At 39.7% G+C, this 20480-nt stretch overlaps 1 protein-coding gene across 1 annotated transcript in view; it reads right to left on the reverse strand.

Annotated features, from left to right (window-relative positions):
- LOC117272525 (pituitary adenylate cyclase-activating polypeptide type I receptor) overlaps nt 1-20480 on the reverse strand; it is a 51546-nt gene that overhangs the window by 29816 nt on the left and 1250 nt on the right. The gene's annotated exons all lie outside the window — the stretch shown is intronic.

The following is a 20480-nucleotide window of genomic DNA, read 5'->3' on the forward strand; positions in this document are numbered from 1 at the left end:
GCAAGATGCAACAGGATGCAACTGAAACAGACTTAATTTGTTCTCATTAATAACTCGTCAAATACTGCTGCTTTGCCAGTGATTTCGTCATCAGACACTTGGGTGGTGTGAGTTTATAACACCACCCAGGGTTGGTGAATGTTGAGCCAAACTACAGTATGATGTTTTTTTCTAAACCTAATCACATGCTTTTGTTGCACAAGGAAATAGACATATACAAAGTGTTTTACCAACGTTGCAAGACTGTTTGCATCTAATGAGCAGAAACTGTACAAATTAATGTGAAAACAGAAGTGTATTTTGAAGAGACGCAATACATGTAACAAACGTAAATTGACATGGCATACCTAACATGTCATATGTAGATGTGAAACTCCACTGACCAAGCTGGGATATTGGATGAGTTGGGAGAGCCTGGTCTCACTACGAAGTTGTCAAAATCTGGCACTTGGGCAGTGACTTGTGGCGTCAGAAACCAACGAAAAAGGGCGTCCTTTAACATCGGCCTGATACACAGCCGGTTGCCGTTATAGTTCAATGGCGCCAAGTAGCATCAGGGGGAAATGCAGCGTGACAAGGACGAAAGTTAAGGCAGCAAAAGTCGTTTGTGGTCTAACAAACACCAAGTTATACCCAAGAGAGTGGTGTTAGCGTCCTGAAAGATTCTGAAGCCAGACCCTGTTCTTTTTTCCTAAACCCAACCACGTGTTTTTGTTGTTGAAGGGTTAGTTGAAGGTCAGCTGGCAGTGTTGTACCAACGTAGTGCATTTATTTTGAAAGAGACTGTATGTTACGTTAAATTTCCTGTGAAAACAAAAGTGTGTTTTGAAAGAACTTGACACGGTGTCCAACAACATCAACAACCAACGCACCCAGGGTACCTTGCACGTCGTATGTGGACGTGGGAAGTCTATGACCAAATGTCAATATGTGACGAGGATGGAGTGAGAATGTATTGATTGGGATGAGAACATGTTGAAGATTTGTGCGAAACAATGACGAGATTGTAACCTTCCTCAAATTTGCAATGCAACATTTCCATCATGTTACATCTACATTGTTTTAATTAGTTTGAGGTTTGACTGGTCCTTTTAATTTCATCATCTCATTGCAGCATCCGTTTTTACAACAGCTTAACGGCACCTGACTGGAGAGTTAGCTTTTATCTCGATGCATTCAACTCAGCAGTGGAACTAAAAGCAGTGGATGGAAACGCACATTCATTTGCATTTTCTTTTGCAGATCTTATCTTGATGTATTATATGTGTCTGTTAAGATTTGGGACTGAGAATCACATCACAGCTGAGAGACTTGTCTCTACCATCAGTATCTGTTACCAACATCTGCACTGACAACTAAGCACCCTCTGAAGTCATCGTGATTTTGATCAGACAGACAAGTCCTTCTTCAAAGCAGACATCTATATGCCTTCAGGCTTTGTTTAGGGTAACGTCACTTCCCTGAGCTACATACAAACATGTCAGGAGACCTGATATCTGGCCTCATTTCAGTGTCTACAAAGCGTGGATATGGATCAATTGTTATTCCGATGACCTTTCAGTTTTTCCAGATATTTGTGTTTTTTCCTCCCAGCAGCTCTACCCATACACAGCAGACACTCAGTGGTGGTGAGGGAGTGATACCACATAGGGGAAAAAAAGTAACAATAAAAATTTCCATGACCTGTTTTCAAAATTCTTGGGTTTGACTTCTTTCATATTGAGTTCCTGCAGAGGTCATGGTTTCTGTCAGTCCTGTGTCATCACATTAATATCAGTTGAGTAGTTCCGTCTGCTGGACTGAATCTGCCTTGCAGCTTTCTTCAGAAGGCAACACAAAAACGACAGACATCCAGTTCACTCTGTTCTTCAGGGGCCAGACTGTGAAGCCTGGAAAGTCCTGAAATACTTTTCTGTTTTCTGAAATGTTGTCTTTGGATAGGGCTGTTGATCTGCCTGTCGGTGGTCTACTTTACACAAATATCTCAACAATTATTTCCAGGCAACACAGTCTCACTTCCACCTCACATATCGACATTTGGTCATGGACTTTCACGTCCAGATACGATGTGCAAGGTACCCTGGGTGTGTTGGTTGTTGATGTTCTGGGATGCCTTGTCAAGTTCTGCCTGTTACATGCATTGTCTTCTTTCAAAATTGTATTGTTTACATACAGTCTCTTTCAAAATAAATGCCCAACATTGGTACAGCACCGTGGAATTATGTATTTTTCCCTTCAACAACAAATGCATGTGGTTGGTTTTAGGCTATAGAGACACATAGTTGAGTTTAAGCAACAAAAGCACGTGGTTAGGCTTCCTCGTGATGCTGCTGGGCACCGTTAAACTATAACAGCGACCAGCCGTGTATCATGCCAACGCTGGTGTGTGACGCCCCAGGTCACTGCCCAAGCATGGATTTCGACGAATTCAGAGTAAGACTGGGCTGTTCCAGGGGTGGGTAGTAACACATTACAATAGTGCGCATGAGTAAAAACTTGTTTGTCTTTTGTTCTTAAAGAACAAGGGCTTTTCGTGGTCCTTTAACCCTATGGGCCCAAACAACGCATAGGGCATCCAAATTCACACCTGTTCTTCTCCATGGATTTTTCTCCGCGACAAGCACTTGTCGGTAGTCCAATGTTTTCACAGCGAAAAAACATGATAAATTTACACTAAAATGATGTATAACAGAGCTTTCATACAGCTCTGCACACACATTACTCTTGGATGGATTACTCGCGAACGCAGGCTCGCACAGAAATGCCATGCATATCACATGAAAGCGCAGGACCAGAGCTTTCCAATGACACACATCACAGCACATCATTGTGCTGTCATCCCATCATGCTATAAATCCAGATCTATTGTCTACAAAATAAAAACCAGACTAATTTCTTTACAGCCCATTATATAGATCTTATCAGTCACTTCATATAGTGAGGAATATCGCATCTTACCACATCTTAGGCTTGCGTGTGTTTCTCCCTGTCTATCCACATTTGTAGTCCAGCTTTCAAGATGCAAATATCTCCATATTGTCCAGTTGACACTTCTTCAAACTTTGTATGACAAAACCAACGCACTTCACCTTTGCACACCCAGACAACTGTAGCCTAATTATGTCAACAAGAAAACAGAATTTTTTTTTTACTGCAAACAAAGTGGCAAATATTATCTTGGAGGACATCACTGCACTTGGTTGACTATTTTTCTATGATCTTAGATGTAAATATTGCATGTTTCTTTCAGATAAAACACATTTTTGACTTGTGAATGAGTCAATGGAATTTCTTGCAATAATGAAAAAATACTGGCAATCATGTCCGCCTGGCACAAACCACATGTTTTGGACAGCTGTGAAGTGACAGAATGTCCCAGCATCATGGTTCTTATATTGCCAGATTCCAGAGAGTCTCCCCTCTTCATATATGGCAGAATATGTCAACTTCCAACTTGCTATGGTGAGATACATGTAAAAATGTAAGAATTTAGTTACACGGATTTGTTTTTTTCACTGATATCAAAATTAATATAAAATACAGGCACATAGGGACATAGAATGATGGCAAATCTGGATAGCCCAGATTGTCCTGAAAAAAACAAGATATAGCATGTGTATGTAGCCTTTATAATGACTGTGATATGAGCTTAAAAGTAAAGGCAGTAAAAATACCCCCAAAAAAGGCCTAGGGCCCATAGGGTTAAACTGCACTCCTACTCTTTACTCGTGTTTAATTTTGAGACAATAATCTACTTTTTACTTCACTACATTTGCCGTTTATACCTTTGTTACCGGTCTGCTGTAAATGCAGGGAGTGAGTATAGAGGGGAAGAGGGCGTGAAGAGCAAGGCTACTGATGCCAAGTTTCAAGCTGCCTGAAAGAAAAAGAAGTACCACCTGTCTTCTGACCATGATGCAATGATGACGAAGCAAAACCAAAGCAAGAGACAAGCGACAATCCCTGACCACAACACTGATTATACCAAAAGACATCCCTTAAGTGATGAAGTGCTTGCTGTGCTTCCCTAAAAAAAGTGAGATCTCAGCTTAAAATCTCTTCTAACTTCTGCAAGCACATTGGAGTAAGTTATACATACTGTAGGGGAAAATGTAGCTTGCTAGCCATATTAATTTTTCATGTGTAACAACACATCGATTTTGTTGCACTGGCACACGCACCCTTAAGAATAATAAAATGGATTGTATTTTGAGTAATTTATTAACCAAGTACCTTTTTTTTACTTTTACTCAAGTCATTTTTATGGGAGTAAATGTACTTCATTTGAATATAAATTTTTCAGTATGCTTCACAGACTGTCATCGAATTTAGTATAAACATTTGGGGTTCCCAGAGGATGAATCCTAATCACTTTGATGAGGTTGACATTTGTGGTTTTGAGTGAAATCTCTTGACAACTATTGGGTGCACTGCCATGAAATTAGTTTCAGACATTTAGGTCTTCCTCGGGGATGAACTACAAAACTAATGACACTGAGCATCAGCTGTACCTTCTGTTCAGTGCTATTCAAGCGGCAACCTTTGAACGGTCACTTGAGGCTGGCTCCAGAAGTCAGTCAATCCCTATTGACCTCCATGTTAAAATGCCCAAACTTGATGGCAGAAATAAACATATTTACAGACCGGTAGAAAATACTAGTCTCTTTAGCTAATTGCAACATTCATGACAACTGTAAGGGGAGGGATTTTTTTTTTTTTTTTATAACTCAGCCATTTACATTTTCTTAAGGCTTGAAGTTACACATATGGGCGGGCTGCTTTGAGTGACAGGCTGTCTGCCGATAGTGTCCTCGGCTTCTCAGTCAGATCTACCCCTTGCTCCTCCACAGCTCCGGCCTCTCACCCAAATATGGTCACTTCTGGCTTCAAAAAAAACAAGATGGCAACGGACAAAGTGCCAAACTCAAGGCTTCAAAATAAGAGTCCACAAACCAATGGGTGATATCACAATGACTACATCTATTATCTTTACAGACTGTGGTACTAATGAGCAAATGCTAGCATGCTAATATGCTAAACTCAGATGCTGAGCCTGGTAAAGAACAACACTGCTGCTCCGCAGCTCTTGTTTGAAATGTTTTGTGTTTTCTGCAAGTGTCCTGGAATTTTTCCACATCAAAACAACCCCTGTATGATCAAAAAAATATTCTTTGCTTATAATGAGAAGCAGCCATGCATTCACATAAGCAGCTTAAAAACACAATTGCTTTGCTTGCAGTATAGCATCATTATTGTGTGCATGTAAATGTATCCAAATATCATTACAAGGAAAGGAAGATTCACTGCTTTCCAATGCGTCAGTCAAATTCCTCAGCTTCAAGTCTAGCTCTATGCATTTCAAAATGTCCTGCAAAGGAATGATGAGTTTCTCACAGCATCACAGACTCCCTGCTGTTACCTTCATTGGGAAGAGGCTCGAAACATTTCAGCCCACCTCCGGCGTTTCATTGGCATCAATCCACCCACGCCAACCGCAGAGACTACAGTATCTTAAAGTGACCTATACTTCATCTCTTGTAACCAGAAGAGGATATTTCCATTAACCCTGTCCTGATAGATCTATAACAGCTGACAGGTCTTATGTTGTACTTGCCTCGGCTTGTTTCTGTAAATGAACTGAAGAACAAACCTTTTACTTTGTGTCACACACGCTCAAGTTTTTCCTACATCTGTCCAGATTTTGAATAAACCTGGGATTACTTCCTTGGACTAACTCGCATATCATAGCAGACATGGTCTCAGGAGGGGAGGTAACAGGTGAATATATATTAAAAATGTTAAACATTATGATTAACGTGGTGTGTGGTGCTCCAAATACCTGCAGCCATTTCCATCCACAGTACATGTCAACCACATGATGATTTTTATTTATTTTATTTTTTTTAAAGGCATCACAAAGAATTTTTTCCATTCTTCCCCAAGGCTGAAGTCAAACCAGAATAAATGTCAAATACATTTTCTGTCCTGTGAAAAAAAGTTTCAACTCCTCAGGCGTTCTTTTGAGGAACATAGAAGTGTTTCAAAGGGCCGGGAGTGATTTCTGACTGAAACATAAACACAGTCTGAGTAAATGTAAAATTAGTATTCTTACTTTCCTCTCAGCAGGATCCGTGGTCGGTGAACCACATCTTTTGCCGCGGCTGTCGTTTGCTTCATCCATATATTTCACATTTTCTCTACTGGAGTGCAGCAAAAGGAAAGTATAATGTGATCAAAGAACAGTGCGCGATAGAAATGAATCATTACTCCAGTAATGGCACTTGGTGTAATATTTAAACCCCTTTTGATGTATATTTGATTGAGGTGTCGTGACTCATGGAGGGTGACTTCGCCATTAAGATTTCTGTCTTGACAAAACTAGAGTTTGCAGCCACGCTAACAGGTAATGCACCAAAGGCACTGCTTTCCATAGAGCCATGCTGAGGAGGTGTTACTGTTAATGTAACACAGTTTGGCTCATAAGACCTTCAGAGTGTGGTTCTTTAATAACCTATCCTTAAAAATAAATCAAGGAGTCTGATTAATTTGAGCCCTCCACTGTGGCTGCTGACACTAACCTGAGACAGAGCGGTGACTTACAGGCAGCAATCTGTCTGGGTGTAATATCAATTTTTTCTCCTTGCCTTATTTCATTTGTATACAAAGCCAGCATAATCTGTTATCAGTCTGTCCTGTATCTCACCAAAAAAAAAACAAAAAAACAGACTACCATCCAGTCAAGTGGTTTCAGTGATGTCACCTCCAGCGTAACTCTGGGAAATATTAGTGTGCAATTATTTACAGTGGCCCCGGGAGTTTTATGATTCACGTCAGCGTCTCCTGTTCTGCTGTCAGGCTGATGCAGACTGATATTCCTGAAGCTGATCCAGGAGGAGCAGAGGGATTGTGTCAAAATGCACTTTCAGATCTCAGGTCTGTCATTTCATTGACTGTCAGCTCAATAAGTTGTTGTCTCAGGGGTGGTGCTATGAATTGTGGTGCTTTATCACAGCAGGTAGCTCATGTGCACCACAACTTAAAGTGGAAATAGACAAGTTACTTTGCTTTAATTTATCATTATAAAGTAAATGTTTTTTTTTTCTGTCACTATGCAGCTCTGTCTATCTCCTGGGAAAATGAAGGCTCAACCATTGTGCAACCAAAACAGGAAGAGGATGGTGCTTTTGTTTTCCAAGGTAGCTATTGGCATCTTACCCCAGTTACTAAAGAGTATCAGTTCAAGGTCTTTGCAGCTACTATCCCCAGTAGTGGAAATGGTGGACAGTGGAACAACAGTAACTGCAGAAAACCAAATGCAGTGTGTCCTGTGTTGGTTTTTGCTCGGCTCAGAGAATATAGGGAAGTGCTCCGGTTGTCTTTGCGACCTACCATTAAAAGGGGAAAGTTAAAAAGTTGTCTGTTTCCAATTTAATACTTTAAAAAAACTTCATATTTTACTTTACACTGCTTTATTTATGGGATTTTTGCTCACCTGTAAAAAATTAAGTAGTTTATACTTAAATTTACCATTCATAAGTCAAATTATGTGATTAATTTTCTGCATGTTTTCTATAAAATAGATTTAATTGCTGCAAAACTTTATTTTTTAAAAGACGTCTGTTATACATATAATATTGACTCCCTTTCCACTTTAAAATCCCATCTGAAAACTCACCTTTTCAAGCTGGCATATTCAGCCTGATTTAAAGATGACACACAAATTAAGACTTACACTGATGATGACTTTCTAATAATAATTTTATACCTATGATTTATCATAATGATTTTTGTTGATAGTCATTTTATTAACTTTCATTGTATATTACAGAATTGTTTGATTTTGTGATCTATGGATACACTGCTGCTGTGTCTTATAAGGTGCATTATAATCATTATTATTATGATTATATCCTCCTATACCCAGCCAACATTTGTATGTGATGCCTATGTGGGTAGTACATGAGCTGAAAAATGGGCCATCTATGGGATTTGCCATGGGTTCCATAATGGCCCCATGCCAATTGCCCCCATGGGTGGTTTTACCCAGGTGGGCCCAAGATAAGATGCCCATTTTACCCACTCAGTTCCCAGGTAGCCGTAGCATAACCCATGCGCAGCCCACTTGGGTAAACCCACCCATGTGGGCAATTGGCATGGAGGCATTATGGAACCCATGGACAATCCCATATGTGGCCCATTTTTCAACACATTTATGAACCACATGGTCAACATAAAAATGTTGACTGGGTAGGTTTAATGCTACTAAAACAATTTATGTGTCAAATGTGATTCTTTGCACTGTAGATTGCTGCATTTAATTGTTCTTATTGATGATGATTAGCCTGCATTTATTAAGTTTCAAAAGTAATCCAAGTAAGAAATAGACATGAATTGTATATGTCTGCTATTGTATACATTACAAACTCCACTAATACATATGTCAAATACATGTGTTAATGTTCAGTGTTTGAATGTATGAAAGCTCATCACTTACAGTTTGTGATCATCATGAGTTATATGGCCTAATGCATTAATATCTATGGAGATCCAGACAGTCCCATTGTATTTATGGCAAAGCATCTATATGCTGATTATGGCTGCATGTTCAGTTTAATCATGTGTGTAACATTTGTTTGGCATTAAAGCCTGTAATGCAAATGTGTTTTAAACCCACTGATTTCCACTGCTTCCAGAACTCAGCGAACACATGCAGGTAAATTAGTGTTTAAAAGTTACCCAGAAGGTGTGCCAATCAGCATCAACAGTCAGTCCACAATGTACCCTGTCATTTTCTTCAGCGAATACTTCTCTAGTTTTTAACTACTTTACTCAGTTTTTTAAATGTTTTTCGAACTTTTGCATCTGTCTTCGGTTTATTATTCAGCTATTTGTATGGCAAGTGATATATAAATAAAGAAAGCTATTATTGTAAGTAGCACTAATTAACTGTTTCGCTTGGACACATCTCTCATTATATTCTACTTGGCTCAACGTGGCTTCAGTGTGCACCAAAAAATAAAAACTTGACAAATTGTGTTTCTGCTTGTCTCAGAAAACAACACGGATGCTATATCATATCTTAGAAAATAAATTATTTGTCTTGGGGGAGCCAAAGCAGTGTGAAATTAAAGCATAAAATATTTACACACCACAAAAGTCATTTTTTGGAAAAACAGATCTTGTTGTCTTGGAAAGTTTGTAACCTAATAGACAAGTTTAACAGAAAACATTTGGAGATGTTAAAGAAGAAATTGAAGCACATACATAATCTATCAGTTTCTTGACCATTCACACTGGCTTACAAGAAAACTTGAATTGAATATCACCTTTTCTTTTTGATAAAAGTCAAGTATCTGCTGTGTACAAGGTTGATCCCTGACATATTTAAAGGGCTAATTTGAAACTCTTGGTACACTAAGCCAGCTAAATATAAAGATGCATTTTTCCTCCTCTCTGCTGTTGGCTTTCATCCACACTAAGCCAAAATTAATCACATCCAAAAAAACAATGCTTTTCAAATCACCCCCCTGTCAAGTGCATCTAAAATCCATTGTGGATAAGACGATTAAGACAGGCAGTAAAGTACAGGCTTTAAAATAAAGGATGTGGTTGCAATCTTGCTGTTAAACTCTCTGCTGGGGTTTAAAGGAAGAGGTACAGTGTCTTTATAAAGTGATTAAACAACTGTGCTGAAGTAATTGGTATCAAGGATTAAGAGATTTTATTCTCCAACACTGTGGTTTCTTAATGCCAGAATTGGTTGTTGTGGCCTATAAATTTTAGATTTGGTGAGAAGGGAAGCATCCTCTTAAGCAAATTGTATGCGGGAGGATCGTCTTCAGGTTTACACAGATGGGTTTAATCCTACTGGAAAAACACAAGGCGTCTATTTAAGAAAGGAAACAGCTTTTATGTGGTATTTCAGTTTTCATGGCACAGGCGGTGGCACATTTATGGGCGGAACAAACAAAACCAAACAGCGATGTTGTTTGTACAGACCAAGCTCAGCTGCAGAGCTGATGGCATTTGAAAACAGAAAAGCTGAAGACCTGATTTAATTACTGAACTTCCGGTGTTGCTTATAGAACTACCCAGCAGATGAAGTCATTAAAAGTTAGAAAGTTGTTGCTACATCAAAAAGGTCTGATGTTATGTCATGTACAGTAGTGCTGCATTATTTGCCATCAGCTGACACCTGAAGCACACACACACCATGCTCTGGACCAGTGGTGTAGTGGTAGTTGATGAGGTGGGTGTACTACTAGGTAGATAGGTAGGTTACCGATGAGGAAGTGGGCATACTCTCCTATATATTACAATGGCTGTTTTGCTGATAGGTGGGTATACTGTCACTGGATAGAAAAAGAACTGGGTATACGCAGTATACCTAAGTATACCCTCCACTACACCACTGCTCTGGACAGACATGACAGAGGCAGGGAAAATATCTGCTTCTCTGGAGAGTTGATGCACACTGACACATTAGGACAGCATATCCTGACATAATGACAGCATGTGGGCTCACATAGAAAATGATGGATGTGGGTGTCTTGAAGTGCAGCCTGTGCCGGTTAGTTTTGGATGGTTTGTCTTCCAATTTGTTGCTTGACATGAGCAATATTGAATTAGGTTCAGATACAAAGACCATGCCTCAATGTCATCCATTTCCACGCTAAAAGTATATAAGCACACCTTCAAAGTTTCCTTCCCTTTTGACTCTGTTCTCACATCCCTACCCACTGTTTGTCTTTTCTTTATGCTGTTATCTCTCCTTTTTCTCTGTCTCTCTCCACAGAATACAGGAATCACCAGGGGGCTCTATCCGTGGCGAAGCAGGCGAAAAGACAACTCCCCGACTCTGTCTCAACTTCCCTGGTGCCATCCCGCCCTCCCCCTTCAGTCTACACCAGACTGCAACCCTGATTTCTGCCATCATCCCTCCCCACCCCACTTTCCTTCCTTGCCCTCTCTTACATGCCCTTATTCGCCCACCCTGCAACCATCATCCTTTCATCCTACATGGTTTTAGGGGGTTGTTTGTTTTTAACTATGCCACTCTTGCCTGTCATTGACACAATTGCCAGCTTTTATTGTCATCGAGGACCACAATGGAAATAAGTCTTTGGGCTTTATTGTGTATTTTAATCCTCGACTATTTTTAATTAATGTATATGAAACTGATCTGCAGTTACTCATGTATGTTTTTTAATTGTTGTCAAAATAAACCTACCTACCTATCCCTCATCCTTTCATTCCAAATCCCTCAATCCACTCTCCTACTCCCATAGGACCTCCTCCTTGCCTCCCTCGACCCTCATCCTTATCATCTGTCATATGCAATAAACTAATTGCAATATATAACTCTATTGCTGTGGTCTTTGTTTATGGTCGTAACCATCTACTCTGCCTGAAAAAAAAGGACGTAGAATATGTACCTGTTTACACCCGGTGTTATCATGCATTCCTGCGAACCAAATAAAAGTGGACAACCAAGACACATCGAGTGTGTCTATTAAGCATCTCAAGCAGACCGCTTGTGGTCAGATTTCGTTAATGCCCTCATCACTTATGCTAAAAAGTCAGATGTATAGTAAACATAGTTTTTATGTCCACACCCTCGCTACCTGCTCACTAGAATGCTTGCTGGTCACGTTAGCGGCTATGCTGGTAGGGCTGGAGATATCGCTGTCAGCAGAATTTAACACGTCTTCCTCCATTGGGCAAAACGATGTCCCACATTAACGATATTGTAGTCCTTGTCTGGGACGTATAAAGACATATTAGCATTTACACTACAAAAAAAATGTGGTCAAATGGGTCCCAGACCACCTCAGCATGCTGTTTAAGTGAACATATGCTTCTTGGTGGTTGTTTACACTTGTATTTAGCGCTGTCTATTTGTGATCTGATTGCCTGTGGTGCATGTTAATACCAGGATGAAACAGGCTCAGTGATGATTTAACTTTTTGGCAATGTTGGCCTGTGGGTCCGTTGATTAGTTAGTCCAACAGTCTGGTCCAGACTGAAACAACTAGTGGACGGATTGCCATGAGATATGCTGCATGTATTCAAATTCCCCTCCTGAAGAATCTTATTAGACTTTTAATTTAGTGCCATCATCTGGTGAAATTATCCCTATACTTTGGTTTATGACTGAATACCTTCAAAACTATTCAAAAGCATTCCCATCAGCCTCAGCTGTGCTTTGCGTTTGATATAATTTTAGCAAATATTAGCATGCTAACATGCTAATTAGGGTGGTGAAAATAGTAAACATTACACATGCTAAATATCCCCCTGCCCCCTTCACCTGTCTGACATCAGAGGGGTCTGTGTCCCACAATTTGTGTAACTTCACTCAGCAATTAGCCAGCTGTGCGAAGATGAGAAAGTAAATAAGGTTTAAATTTCTTTCTTTTTTTCATTTGTTACTAAGGTATGAATGTCATCCCGGAGAGATGGTGTGAAAATGTTGTCCCCATATATTGCACCCCATGAATGGCGTTGTCACATTAAGTACTAAATGTAAAGTTACATAGGTTGGGATTCGGAAAGTACAGTTACATATGTTAGGGTTAAAGAAACATGACAACGTACCTTAAAATAACTCATAGGACACAAACACTGGTCTCCTGGGGGAAAGCCCTGTGTTTGTTTGACCAATCAACCACCCCGATCTACCTCATTATGCAGACTTTTACTCTTTATAGTAGCCTACTTCCTTCTTTAATCCAGTCACATGATTGCAGCCTTCCCGATTTGTGTGGGTTATATTAATATTACATGGGTTATACACAAATTGTGATGCATTGCTTTTCGTAGGTACGTGTACAAACAGTTTATGAGAACAGCCTGCACTGTGTGATCATGTCGATGTTAGCTGCCTCACAGAGCTCTTGACTCTTCACTTTGTTTCTTATTGTTTTGGTGTTTCTATTTACACAGATGTTTCAGGAAACTTTCTGAAAATGCTGTTGTAGACAGACAAATCTTATGTACAGGTCAGCTCTTTTAGACTGTGTCTGAACCAAAGTTGAGGTTGTTTACTTCAAGCTGTTTGTTGGATTGCTTTTACAGAATAGCTGGCTTGCAAGTGGTGGAATAATATTCCCAAAAGGGAGTTCCCACTCCGAGATGCTTAAATTCAGATCTCTAGATGTGAGTCATACATACACTGAGAGTGATGTGACAACTGCGATGTGCTGATTATGAAGAGATTTCATTTTTAGCCTGAGATTAGGAGGAAAAGAAAGAAAGAGGCACGATCATATGACCTATGTTAAGAGAAACACTTGTAACAAAAACCACCATGAGTGCAGCAAAAAAACATGAATTATGGAAATAATGTTACACTGTGACAGACATCTTAGTGTTTGTGCTTAATCACATAGGGGGTTTTAACTATCACGTGGAGGACAACATAATGTTCCTTGATGAACTGTCAGAGTTCACAATTAACACTCAAGTCAAGAGGTTGATGACTACTTTCAAAGATTTCCTTTCAGATCAATCATGAGGTTTTGTCTCCCACTGAGCAGGGCTCTATTCTTGGCTCTTCATCAACAGGCAGCTCTGGAGGAAGCTATACATTAAGCCACTCGAGTATCACCTCATTTAGGATTAACAATGACATTTGAAATTACTTTGAGTGTTTCCAGAGCACCGCTGAGAGAAGAATTACATCAGGTATGTCCAAAGTCCGGCCTGGGGTCCAATTGTAGCCTGCCGACACCTTTTAAACGGCCCTCACCTTGTCTTTCAAAATATACTGTATGTACTCCCCCCTAACATTGGTTAATCAACTTTGTTTCCTCCATACACCTCATGACAGCAGGACCATCATAGCTTGAAGGCAGGAGATAGTAAACAAGCAAACAAACAAAGAATGCAGTGTAAAGTCGACAACCACAGCTGCCAATGTCAGGAGTGTTGAAAAGCTGAATACATTTTCAGTGGAAGATGAAACTGTTGCGTTTTGTCTCATTTTCATTGGATTTTTTGTTTACAATAACCCAAAAAGCAGCTGGCCTCCAGGTATTTTGACATTATCTAATCTGGCCCCCATTCAAAAAAGTTTGGACACCCTTGAACTACATCTGGCATATCAATTCTCAATTAATTTATTAAGCAGCATGCATCCAATTGACTTCTCATTGGGATTTAATGTTTTATTGGGATTTAAATTTTTATGCCCCATTAAAACAGCTTTGCATTCAGTCTATTTCCAAGCCAAAACATGTCTATGTATAGCTGTGAAAAATCCATGTAAACCTTCAGCATTTTTATCTTACTTGAACGTTGATGAATTACAAAATTAACACATAATCAAGCTTCTGTAGGGCTGAAACAGTTAGTCGATTAGTCAATTTGTTAATCAAAAGATAGTTATACTTTATTATAAACTGTACATAGGGCAGGTTAATGTAAAATGTCACCATCTGCAAAAGGGTTTATATCTGATACTTAGTCAGGAATCTTTATAAACCATAGGTTAGTTGTGAAACGCAAACGGGAAGAAGACCTTGAGAGTAATTTTGAAGAGGTGAAATGGGAAGCACTGTGTACTGGTAGTTCACTTTTAACACTTGACCTTAAATTACACAATACAGTCTTGTTCATAGAATATACTATACCCCTGATAGGCAGCACAGATAAAGCCTCAGCACTCCCAGTTCTGCCTGAACTGTAAAACTGGGTCTGCCTTTGTCTAAATTCATAATGGACCTCTATGCTCAGTGTGCTTAACGACATCACAGGGATAACCATCCCTGCAAAACTAAGCGTAACCCTAATGGGTGACACAGCTATGATAAAACTCAGTTCAACAAGCTCAGATTTATTAGACCAGCCTTTATCACAGCCAAGAAATGTACAGCCATCCAATGTCGAGATGAACAACCTAAAGGGAAAGTCTGAGTTTAAAAGATTTGGGGTGGTTTCCTAACATTTCTGGAGACAGAGTCTACAATATAGTAGCCTGCTCCCAAATAAGAATTGAACTGACTGTCATGTGTCAGACATGTTTGTTATAGCTGTTTTTTCCCTCTCTATCACCCTCTTTCAACTAAATCCATACACAAGGGCTGTTTCTCCATTTCCTCTTCTGTTTTTATTTATTTATTTTTCTTTGAATAGGTAGAAATTAGTAGCTGAACGTGAAGGGGTTGGTGGGTGGGTCATAGCTATATGTGGGTGATGTGGGGGTGGACTGATCGGGCATCTATGTGATTATATTAAGTTATATTATAAGTTGCTGCATTATTCAGTCTTTGGGTTGTTATATTACAAAATCAAAAAAGCCAATCAGATCAAATCATAGTCTACACCAGCCCTGCTTTGAACTAAATGCTTATGTCTGCATTCTAACACGCTGATGTGCAGGTATAACATTTACCATGTTCACCATCTTAGTTTAGCATGTTAGCATTCTAAACACAAACACACACTAAACACAAATTGCAGCTGAGGCTGATGGGAATGTGTTGCAGGTATTGGACAAATTAAAATACTGACTCGATGATGATGGCACTATATGAAAAGTCAGAGGATCAACTAAATTACAGCAATTAATTTTGAGGAGGTAACGAATGTCTGGACCAAATTTTATGTCAATTCATCCAACAGTTACTGAGTTATTTCAGTGTGGACCAAAGTGGTGGACTGACTGACCAACAAATCAAGATTTCTATCCGCAGAGCCACACCGCTTGGCTCAAAAAAAAAAGCCAGATATTTGCTGTTCCAGGATCTCAAACGTGACACTTTTCTGTTTTTCTCTATTTGATGCCATTATAAGTGAATATCTTTGAGTTTTGGACTGTTGGACAGACAAACAAGCTCTCAAAACTTCTGCAGATTTTTTTCTTACCTTTTTAATTGACTTTGTATATACTGAAAGATTAATTTAAAAAAGAATCAACAGGTAAACTGATCACTGTTAGCTGCATCCCTAAAGCAAAGCCACTGCATCAAGGATGACGACAGTAAGTGGCTGATTTTTGGCCAATGGCAACAGGTTTCACAGCGGTACGCAGCACATGACGTCTACTTGGGCTCATTACCACCAGGAGTCAGTCATTGGTGATGAGTGACATCATTTCACAAAGGTGACATTTCAACTCAGCGTGACTCTCTAACTCTGCATGATCACATGTCACCTGCATGGTTGGCGTCATACTGATGGACACACAAACACACCTACTTTGACAGTGAAATTCTTCAGCAGACATTTATCTGCGTAATGAGCAGCGCATGACAACTTTGCACCAAAGTGTTGTGTTGCTGCAGCGTTCGCAGTCTTCAGGGGAAATTAAGATCAAATTAGAAACGTTAAAGTTCATCACTCTCACCGAGGGGAGTTGCCAGAGTGTTGTTGTTCTGGGGCAGCTTCTGATGAAGTGGAGAAGAGCTCGGTTTCGTTGACGCAGCTCAATATGGAAACACGCAGTGCGGCCCTCTGGGAGATGCCAGGTTCATTAGTATGTAATAAAGTCAACAAGTCAGATTGGGAGGACAAGCAGGTGAAGCCTCACCAGGAGCAAGAACAGGTGTCAGTGTAATGAAGATTACATGGTGTAATAACATCGTGTCCATGCACATTAGAGATTTGAGTCAGTCTCTGTAATCTTAGTCTTTTCAAAATAAAATAAGAAACTTAAGTGATCCCACATAAGGAAGGGGTGTCACGCAGTTGGGTGCAATGACCTCGCTTTTAAGACACAACGTCCCGTACACAGAAAATTAAAAGAAAATAGTCAAAAGGGAAGAGTCTCTACGCCACCACACACTGAGAGTGAGTCATATGTGATGATTGGAGAGGGGTTACTTTCGTATCAGTCTTTATATTGTTGCACCGTGTAACTTTAAGTAAAAGAAGCAATAGCACAGCATAAAAATACTCAATTACAAGTAAAAGTTCTTCCTCTAAAATATTACTTTTAAGAGTACGTAAGTAGTAGCAACAAAATCTATAGTACTAAAAGTAAAAGTACTCATTCTTCAGAACTCAGACTGGCTCCACCCTCTACCCAGGGCTGTTTCAAGACACTAAAAATGCTCGCACTTTAGAGCTCTGTGGAAAACAAATCACTGTAGCATATAAACAAATCTAACCTACAAGTAAAAAGAAATAAATAGTAACTTTCACTGCTTAAAGATACTCAATAGCTCAGCTAATACCTGACATGTCACTGGATACAAACCACCACAGCAGCATATTGAGTGCCAGGTGGCCAGCGCGCACCATTATTGGACAGCGCCTGGACACTCTCCCTCTTCCATTAGGACTTTGAACTTATCCCACAGTAGCGGTACTGTGAGGTACCGTAGTACTATAGTACTCCAACAATGCTAGCGCGGGTGGCAACCAATCATGTGGGACATGGTCTCAATTTGCATGACGCGTGAAAAGAGACAGAAGTGCTGTGCAGTCCCACACAATGCGGGACGTCTGGTCACCCTACTTAGCCACTCGCAAGCAGCAGCTAGTAGGGGGCCCCATTAGGGGGGATTCCAACGTGTTGTCGTTGTTGCAGTGTCTATAGGGGTTCCATCATATTGTCATTGTCATATGGACCAATGTCAGTCATCTCTGGGGCCCCCCTTCCAGCTTGGGGCCCTAGGCAATTGCCCTAGTTTGCCTGTCCGGTTGCGACGGCCCTGCCTCCACCCCACCTGCATCACCTGCACTCCTGACGAGACCACTCCCTCTAGATTATAAAACTCCACCCCTCAAGCCTGTGAATCTCTTTTTCCCTCCAAACATGCCAGGTAGAACAAAGAGAGGACCAATGTAAGTGGACATTTCACTTTTATAATGTTGTACTTTATTAATCATGTATGTATTATTAATAGTTAACAGACTGTTTTGTGTTCACTGTTCTACTTTTAAATTGTTGTTACGAGAAGAAACAAGAGTAATACTGTGGTGGATGCATTGATGATGTAAGTTAAATGATGTCTAATTTACCGTCTAACATTGTGACATTATAACATTGTCTTTTCATATTCCTTGTTATAGAAAAAATCATCCAACAACCACTACTGAACTGTTCAACTACCTTATCTGCAATTAAACGTTGACACAGCTCCCGGGATCCTGCATGTTTGAATGTGCAGCCCATCATCACTTGTTCTGCATAACTTTATATTATTATTTATGCATAAATATGTACACAGTGCTTTGATGTAGTTACAGTTGTTTGAGCTGTGGCTAATTTTAACTGTTTTGTTTGCTGTTTAAAACAATGCATCAGATTTCATAGGATCATGTGTTTTTAAGGATGGATGGATGATGTAAAGGAGGATAAGGTATTTTAAAAAAAGCCACTGAAATGTAGTGGAGTGGAGGTAAAAAGTAGCATAAAATGAAAATACTGGACTACTGCACTAATACTCCACTGCACTAAATACACACTACACTTACTTGTCTTATCTATAAGCATCTGTTTTGCACTCCTTTTTGATATGACAGTGTAATTTTCCAGCATGGGATCACTTATTTTTATCTTATCTAACATCAGAGTCTCACTCCGTCCAAAAATGTGTTCAGGTTATCAGTTCAGCTACAACATGTGCATGCTTTGATAGATGCTGGAGTTTTCTGTGTGTGGAAATAATATGTCATACAGAAATTATGGCCATATTTAAACATGTGTTGCAATGTGTTGCATTGCGCTTTATCTGTTAGGTAAAATTTTCTTTTTAAAAAACATCAAGTCTTTTCCTGCTGCTATTTCTACTGCAGTTAAAGGCAGTTAGCCTTTCACCACCCACTGATCCACCTCCAATACACTGGCGCTGCATGTAAAACTTTGCTAGTCTGCCATTAGAAGTTAGATGAATATCCACACCTAATATATTTATTTAAAGATTTTGACTCCTGTCATTTTGGTTAAATAATCACCATAATCAATGGATCTTTTTAGGCCTTTTTCAAGCAAATATGTCAAACATTCACTCGCTCCAGCTGCCCAAATGTGAGGACTGGCTGGTTTTCTTTGACGTAAATGATAGATCAATAAATAATTGGGGTCTTAAAACAGTTTGAAGACGTCACCTTGGGCTTTAACAGAGAATTTTCCCTTCCTTATTATAGACATTACATCACTGGTTGCAGCCCCACTGTCTTGTAAGAGTCCAGGAACAATGCCAATAAAACAGATTATTGCTCTGAAACCTAAGGGGAAATCATTAAGATTTAAAAGTTCGGTGTGTAGGATTTAGAGGCTTCTATTGGCAGAAATAGTTCATAGCAGTCATAGCTTTGTTTTTATTAGTTTACAAACACCTGAAAATAAGAATAAATGTGTGTTGCATTGTGTTATCGTTATATTGAGCATTCCTCTTCATGTATAATCGTAATTAGATACCGAACCCCAAGATGATGCCTGGTGCATACACCATACAGAGTTTCTAGCTTCCAGGTTTAATTCCAGGTTATGCAGCCCACTGTGTATGCGCAGTAGTGTAGTAGACTTTACATTAAGGGATGTCGTGAATTTTTAAATCACTTTTCTAAGCTCCAGGAAAGTAAAACCTCCATGGATCAAAAATTCATAATATAAAGAGTCATGATTAACCTTATTTGTAGTTGGGGGTGCCTTGTCAACAGTTTCCCTGATGTCTCTTTTATAGTGGTGACCCATGGGTAGGCCTTTTGGGCCACAGGGGATTTTTTTGTTTGCAATGCCACAAGTGACCACTAGAAAAAATTGAAAGCAGGCTGAGCAGCTTTCCTATAGAGGTGGGGTCTAATTTATACACATTGCATAGGCACAAAACAAGGCCTGAAAGAGGGGTACGCCACTTGATCTATAAAAACAGACTGATGGGAGAAACTTTGACCCATGCTTACAAACATTTTGGAGACAGGAAATTGGCGACACAGATGGTGAGGTGGAAGCCTGAGTGTAGAAATTGTGGAATATTTTTTTGGCGCAAACCATTTTTGGCTTTTGTCTGTGCATACATTTTCAGTATGGATCCCACTCATTGTTTTATGAATGAGACCCCTGGTCTACTTCCATGGTGTCAACAATGATGTAGCCCCGAACAGACAAATCAAACACTGGCTCTAAAATGGGTCATTTGCATTTTCATGTCTTTGCATCAGCCACTGTAATTTCCCTACACACTTGAGACACAGGAGAAGTCTCTGTTCTGCAGCCTCACCGGAAGATGCCCCTAAATCGAACACACTGGACCTTTAAGTGCCACTAAAGTCAAAGATGACTGGTGTTTCTGTTAGAATATTAGAAGTTAGAATATTTTGACTATGAGTTGACCTCTGTCAGCCAGGTTAATGATCACATTAAGTCTTAATGTCCCATGGATGTGCTCAGTCATGAGGGTCAGCAGTGGGTCATCACATGAATTAAGCTGCAAATGCTCACAATGCCACAAGCTAGAAGACAAACTGGCAGATACAGCATCATACAAAAAGTTTAAACCCACATTCTTTTCCTTCCTGGGTGCTTGGGC

The sequence above is a fragment of the Epinephelus lanceolatus genome, chromosome 12 (genome assembly GCF_041903045.1).
Source record: "Epinephelus lanceolatus isolate andai-2023 chromosome 12, ASM4190304v1, whole genome shotgun sequence".
NCBI lineage: Eukaryota > Metazoa > Chordata > Actinopteri > Perciformes > Serranidae > Epinephelus > Epinephelus lanceolatus.